The following is a 7258-nucleotide window of genomic DNA, read 5'->3' on the forward strand; positions in this document are numbered from 1 at the left end:
ACATTGTAAAAACAGATTGTTAAAAAGGTGGCCCCCGTGTGCACAGAGTGAGAGGGGAAGAGAGTGAGCCCTTGCTGCTGGGCTGTGTTAAGCAAAAGGCTTGGGGGCCATGACCACCTTCAGCCAGGAATTGCAAACCCCAGGGCCAGGCAGGGTGATGGGTCCCTGAAACAACCCCCTCTGTTTGGATCACTTTTGGGGGCGAGTCTAATCAAGATGGGATGTGTGACTCCAAAACAGCTGGGAAGCATTACAGGTCAAAAGTTTAAATCAAGTTAAGAACCGTCGGAATGTGCAAACCCTGCCGTTTCTAATCTCTGCCTCCTCCTCTAATCTGCACAATTGTGGATAAAATGTCTTGGTCGGGCTGGTGTTGACACATGGGCTCAGGCAGGGACATTCGTGAAGGAAGGACTGGGGAGGATGTCCGAGAGGTAGCTTATTTCCTTGCAAAGTGAAGATGGGCCAATCCCAGGTGCGAATGTAAACAAGGGACATGCAGAGTCAAGATACCGAAGCTGAAAAGATCATTGCAATTCACTCAAACCCATTTACTACTAGTGTGAAAATAGGCCCAGAGAGGTTAATGTCCAGCTCAAAGTCACACAGCACTTTGTAGCTATGCACTGAAAAGGTGAACATTGTTAGATCACGCTACACCCCCTGCCCAAAACCCAGTGGCTTCTGCTTGCCAGGGAGATAAAATGAAATTTCTCTGGTCTATGAAGCTTTGGGTGGTCTGGCTCCTACCCACGGCTCTGTTTGCTGGGACCACACCCCACCTTTTCCACCATCCTTCTGGCATATTAGTTTCTTCTTGGTTCCATAGATTCACGAAGTCCTTTCCTACTTGAGAGTTTGGGGACTTGCTATTTCTTCTTTCTAGAGGATGAGCCCTCTGTTCCTCTGTCAACTGGTAGGTGAAACCCCACCTGTCAGCAAGGCCTCCCTGGAGAAGCTGTCCAGAGTCACCCCCCTAGAAGTCCTCAGCTGGCTCATGTCCATCCTGGCACCTGATGCCCCACGATCTTCCCTGTTTGTTACTCAGTGACGATTAGCCACTTTGTTCGAGTCTAAGTGCCTGAGGGTGGACACCTCGTCTGTTGTTTTGTTATATCCTGGTGTCGGACACATGATAGTTGTCCAATGTGCGTTTGATTAACAGATTAATCAATCAGCCAGCTAGACAATCCAGCAATTCAGACAGGCTCTCACTGTCTCCTCAGTGATTAAGTATTGAGATGTGTGGAGATTAAGGATGGCCACAGATGGTGTTGAAGAGCGGTGATCTGTGTCCATCCCCTTGATTCCAGGTGGATTGTGACTGTTTGGTCAATAGAAGAATGTCAGCAGTGGCCTGTACCACTTTCCAAGCTTTAAGACACCGGAAGCTTTTTATTTTTATTTTTTTTTAAGTTTATGTATGCATTTTGAGAGAGAGATTGAGAACACAAGTGGGGGGGGGTGCAGAAAGAGACGGAGAAAGAGAGAATCCCAAGCAGGCTCTGCACTCAAAGTGCAGAGCCTGATGCAGGGCTGAAACCCACGAACTGCGAGATCATCACCTGAGCTGCAGTTGGAGGCTTAACCGACTGAGCCACCCAGGCACCCCGAAGGCAGCTTCTATTTGCGAGTGCCTTGGGGAGCCCTGAACTGCCATGTAAGTAGTCAAGATACCCTGAGATGACCACCATCCTGAAGAGGCCATTGCTTCAGTCAATAGTCCCAGCTACACCCGCCCTCCCAGCGATCCCGGACAAGGCACAAAGTAAGTGAGTGAAGTCATTTCGGACCTCCCTCCCCCCAAAAAGCCCAGCCACCAGGTGAATATCAGTAGGTGACCTTAGCCAGTGCCACAAGGAGAAGAAACACCCAGCCAAGTTGAGCCCTGCCTGGATTTCCAACTGCGATAAAATGGGTGGGGCTTTTGGCTGCTAAATTTCAGCTTGGTTTGTTAGACAACAATAGATAATTGCAGTGGGACTCTTGTAGCCAGATGGTTTGGGTTCAAATCCTAATCGCATCAATTGTGAGCTAGCTGGCTGACCTCCTGCATATGGATTTTCCTGAAGCATCAGTAGCTGAATCCTCTGCCAAAGGGGCACGGTGGGATCTCCCACCCAAAGCGTTGTTAGGGGAGGAAGTGAAATCCATGTCAAGCACTTAGCACAGGGCCTGGCTAGGGACACCAAATATTGTTTGTATCTTCTTTGACACACCCTTCCAGCCAGGTAGAGCTCCTCTTTCCTATAGGAGGCAGGAGAAAAGAGATTCCAGGCATTTAAAGTGCACCACTCCCTTGCCATTAATTCATCCATCTGTCCCATCACCAAAGGGAAAAGTCCAAACTCATTAGAAGTTGCAAAGCTCTCGCCCCGCTTTCATTTGGTTCGGTGTCTCCACCCCCCGCCCCACCTCAAACCCTGTTTTCAGCCAGCCCTGTACACGTGCGTGCACCACTCCCAGAAGTAACAGGAAGGAAATGGATAAACATTCCCACAGTGAATCCTTCTGAGTATGGAGATTTCAGGCCTATTTCTTCCTTCCTTGTGATTCCTTTTGTATTTACTAAATCTTTTACAGCAAACACTTTATTTTCATAAAACGTAGTCAATATCACCAAAACCAGGAAGTGACAATTCCTTCTACTTGAAGATTAAGACACTATTTTATTTCTGTCTTCCTCATGCGATCTGCCTGAATGAATATCTCTTATGTGATTGAATGAACGAATGCATGAATGAGCTCAAAGTAGTGCAAAGTTCATTGTGTATATATTTAGGTGAAGTAACCTACATTTATAGACTGAATATATTTGTAAGAATATAAAGTTGGAAAGTTCTCTCTTTTTTTTTATTTGGGTTTCTTTTTTTTTTTTTCAAAGATACTCATTGGTGAAGCTTTTTTTTTTTAAATGAAGAAACCCTTTTTGAAGTGACTAATCATACTGTAATTTATTCTTTTTAAGGCCAGAATGCCAGAGTTTCTTAAAATGAGTTTCTTCTTCTGGATCTATGTTTATCAGCTAATGACAGGCTCTTAAACATTCATTTAGCAGTGAGAAATTTCCAAGACAGCGTGCTATATTCTAGTTAGAAGAATTCAGCTTAGCCAAATATATAGAAACTGCTCGCACGCCAAAGGGAGAGGACATCTCCGGGAACACTAAACTACAGAGTGCAGATTTGTAGCCACAAACATTTCTTCTCTTGGGACAGCCAGTGAGCTGACTCTCCGTGGCAACAGCCACAGGCAGGCAGGGCAGATAAGCACCCATTTTTCCAGAAGTCCTTCTCTCCCTCAGTGTTTCTTTCCGGTGGCTAACTGGATGGATTCAAAGCGTTCCGTTTCCAATTCTTTCACGAATTTTCTAAATAGGTTACTAGTTCATGCGCTGGTTTTTTGTGCAGTCTTCGATTTACAAGCTCAGTATAAACCAAATCAGGCCAGTCTGTGTGAGATGAATTCAATGAAGGTGGAAATTGCCTCCAAGTCCCTCCTGCCTCCAGTGCATACACAGCCTCTCCCAGAGCTCCTGTTTTGGATTCCTCATGCATTAGCCAGCTTCTTCCAACACGATAGCACCGCCGCCTTCCCCCTTCCTGAGTCTGTATGATCTCAGGAGATTTTTCGAATCTTTAAGTCAACCCAACAGGCTTCTTTTCTGGTCATTTCTCATCACTTAGAGCTATAAATATTAATCACAAGCCTCATATTTTAAAACCTCTTTGAGCATATTAACTATTTAGCCACATAAATCAATCCTCAACTAATCTTAGTGGTCCTTCATACTTTTTCAAGTTCCAGAACTTTCTATTTTAGCTGTCACTCTTCACTGCTTTGGCCACCACAGTTATTTCATACATTTTCAATCTAGCATGGCCTTCTTTAAATAAAAAGGAAGTGAAAGGCAAGGAGGGAGAGAGAGAGAAGGAAATGGGGGAAGAAGGAGAAAGGACAGAGGACAAAGAGGTGAACCAGTGAGCGACATAAACCCCTCGTGGGTCTGAAAGGTCAGGGCCTTGCTTCTGATTCTCCAAGCAGCCTCAGGCATGCCAAGCAAGCCGCTTAACCTCTCTGGGGTTGGCTTGGTTTAGAAAGTATCTCTAGCATCCTCGCACTGCAGACCCTCCCCTCCCCACAGTAAAATCGAGAGTTTTCTCTCTTCATAGCAGAACATCTTTCTAAAGGGACTCCCAGGTAATACAAAGGTTGCTTTGTACCTTTCTCTAAGTGCTCACCAGAGCAGGTCAAGGACTGCAAGAATAGTGATCAAGATGGGCCCCAGTCCTTGTCCCAAGATTCACTAGTGGACACGAGCTCTGCGGGTGTAGTCTCTGCAGTGTGTTTCTGGGGAGCCCATTTACACACAAATTACCTTTCAGGGGTACCTCCTCGTTATACAGAAACCACATAGACAACCTAGGAGTACTTGGGGAAATCCTAATAGCACTGATCGCTTTGCACCAAGTATTTCCAAAAGGGATCGGCGGCAGGGGGAGGGAATAACACTGGCAACTAAGACAGCAGAGTCAGGTATGCCCGGTTCAAATACTGGCCCCTGCAGGTGTTCGCCATTAAGCCAGGTGCCTCACGGCCCTGAGAGGCATTTCTCTCACCTGTAAAGCACAGGGGCTTCTACATGACTGATCTGGTTGTTATCCAGAATAAAAGAGACAATGCTGCAGCATGTCCCGCTCTGCACCTGACTCATAGTTAGTGTTCAATAAATGTGAGCTTTTATCATTACCATATTTCGTCCATTCTGAGACACCATCGATCGGAAGTCAAAGCATCAATTTAATAACTTCTCAGGGGGAAAAACAATATATTAAACACACATTCCCATTTTAAGACATCACAATTTCAACAATATTAAAAGGTGAAAAGAAATGTGTCTTAAAAATCAATGAAATGTGGCCTTATTATTGTCACATTCTGGAACCATTTTAAGTCATTTGCTTGTTTACTTGCCTTTTTCCTGTTTGGTCTGGCTTCCCCTCAGGAGACACAGAAGTTTCATGAGAAAGAAGAAATAAATCCATGTTCGACACTGTGCTCCCAGTGTCCAGCACAGGTGTCGAAAAAATATTTGTTTGACGAGATGATTTAATGTTACCTTAATATGAGGGGCTACGGATTAAGGCCCCACTAAATGTCATTGCTTCATATAATGAAACTTTTCCTCATATCTTTGAGGTCCATTCAACTTAGTTCCTTGGGAGAAAGGTTTGTTTGTCTGAACGTATATTTGTTAAAAACTGGCATTTTCCTTGAACTATACATGCAAAGAATGAGGATGAAAACAGACAAGTGCACAGTGTCCACCGTCACCCCTGACACAGAGGTGGGAGTCACAACTTGCACTTGAAATTGAATACAAAGTTGGGGCACCTGGGTGGCTCAGTCCAGTTAAGTGACCAACACTTGATTTCAACTCAGGTCATGATCTAATGGTCTTGAGATCGGGCTCAGTGCCAGGCATAGCGTCTGCTTAAGATTCATTCTCTCTCTCCCTCTCCCTCTCTCTCTCTCTCTCTCTCCGCTCCTGGGTGTCTCAGTCAGTTAAGTGACAGACTCTTGATTTCGCCTCAGGTTATGATCTCAAGGTTCGTGAGATCATGGGCTCTGAGCTGGCGCCACAGAGCTTGCTTGGGGTTCTCTCTCTCCCTCTCTCTCTGTGCTCCTCCCCAACTGGCGTGTGCGCGCTCTCTCTCTCTCTCTCTCTCTCTCTCTCTCTCTCTCAAAAAATAAATTTAAAAAAAGGATCCTCCTCCTGCCCCTTCCCCACTTTCATGTGTGCATGCTTGGTCTGTCTCTCTCAAAAGAAAAAAAATTAAATTAAAATAAATTAATTAATTGAAGAAATTCAACACAAAGCAATGGTAGGGTATAGGTTCCAGTCAGCCTAAAATACGCTGCCAGTTTGAATGTCTTTAGTTTCTGCAGATATGCATTAGACATTAATAAATATCAATTTATGGAATCAACTAAAATTTCCCCTTTCAATTTCCAAAAAAGAATAATAAACATTGAAGTAATCTCCCCAGGGCAAGTGACTTTTAATTGCACATTCAGAAATAAAAACATTCATTCAGTCAATCAGCAAGTGTTTATTGAGGCCCTTCTATGTGCTGGGTGTGCCACGTGCTGGGGGTGAGAAGCCTTCTGGGATAGTATGGACAGAGAAGACAAATGAAGGTGACACCCGCATATACAGGCCATTGTTCCATGTCAGGGAGAAAGCAGCACTGTCTCAGGGCTGTAGGGCCCAGGGTAAGGGGCAGGAGTGATTCTTTTTTTTTTTTTTTTTTTAATTCTCAAATTAGCTAACATACAGAGTAGTCTTGGCTTCAGGAGTAGATTAAAAATATGGAATGCTCAGGAATTTGCGTGTTATCCTCACACAGGGGCCGTGCTAATCTTCTCTGTGTCATTCCTATTTTAGTATATGTGCTGCCGAAGTGAGAAAAGGAATGATTTTGAAGAGGAGAGAATGTCAGTCCCATCAGATGGCCTGGAAGTAGAAGGAACTTCCATCACCGATTCTGCATCCCTCCATCCCTTTCAGATTCCCTGCTGCAGAAACCAAATCCCAGGTCCGGGGACCTGCCAGACTCCAAGGGATATTCTAGGGTCTTATTGAAAACGAAATGGTTTCTTACTGAGAGGAAGTAAAGTTTTCTCACTTGCCTTGCAAATGAGGTAATTACACAAAGAAAAGTTACTTTTAACTTACCATGAAACCGTAATTCTCTAATAATTAATATAAACAGGAAATTGGGTCCTCTTGCCCCAATCATGAGGAACTTGTTTGACAAGAGCCTGTTCCAGGGTGGTTCTCTTCTTTAATGAGGATGAGGACAATTCCTTAGAGAGCCCAGGGAATAGCCACACTATCTGAACAAGGAAACAAAAGGAACTGACTGATGGAAAAAGCTGTAAGCCCAGCCCTCAATAGATCAGGGCTGGATTGATCAGATGGACAGGATGAGTTCTAGGATGTCAGACTAGAACGTGTCTCTTCATGGAGACTGGGGCAGGAAGCGTTGTTGGAACACGATGGCACTGCATTAGTCTTCGACCATGAGAAGAAATTCAACATTGGCAGAAAGGAAGAAAGGCCTTGCCAGCCTGAGATAGCACTGGAGCGGCAAAGGAGCTAATCCAATATGGCACCAGTACACAGAGATGAAGGTGATGAAGAGGGAGATGCAGGCAGGAGCTCATTCAAAGTGGATCCTGATTCTACAAGGAG

The 7258-nt window shown here is 44.7% G+C and overlaps 1 non-coding gene across 1 annotated transcript; it reads right to left on the bottom strand.

Annotated features, from left to right (window-relative positions):
• Window positions 1-6366: 6366 nt before the first annotated feature.
• LOC121010072 (U6 spliceosomal RNA) lies at window positions 6367-6472 on the bottom strand. Its single transcript, XR_005780993.1, has one exon. It is a non-coding gene; the product is annotated as a U6 spliceosomal RNA (small nuclear RNA).
• Window positions 6473-7258: the final 786 nt, after the last annotated feature.

Source organism: Herpailurus yagouaroundi, unplaced genomic scaffold (assembly GCF_014898765.1).
Source record: "Herpailurus yagouaroundi ecotype Mexico unplaced genomic scaffold, PumYag 190, whole genome shotgun sequence".
Taxonomy (NCBI): Eukaryota; Metazoa; Chordata; class Mammalia; order Carnivora; family Felidae; genus Herpailurus; species Herpailurus yagouaroundi.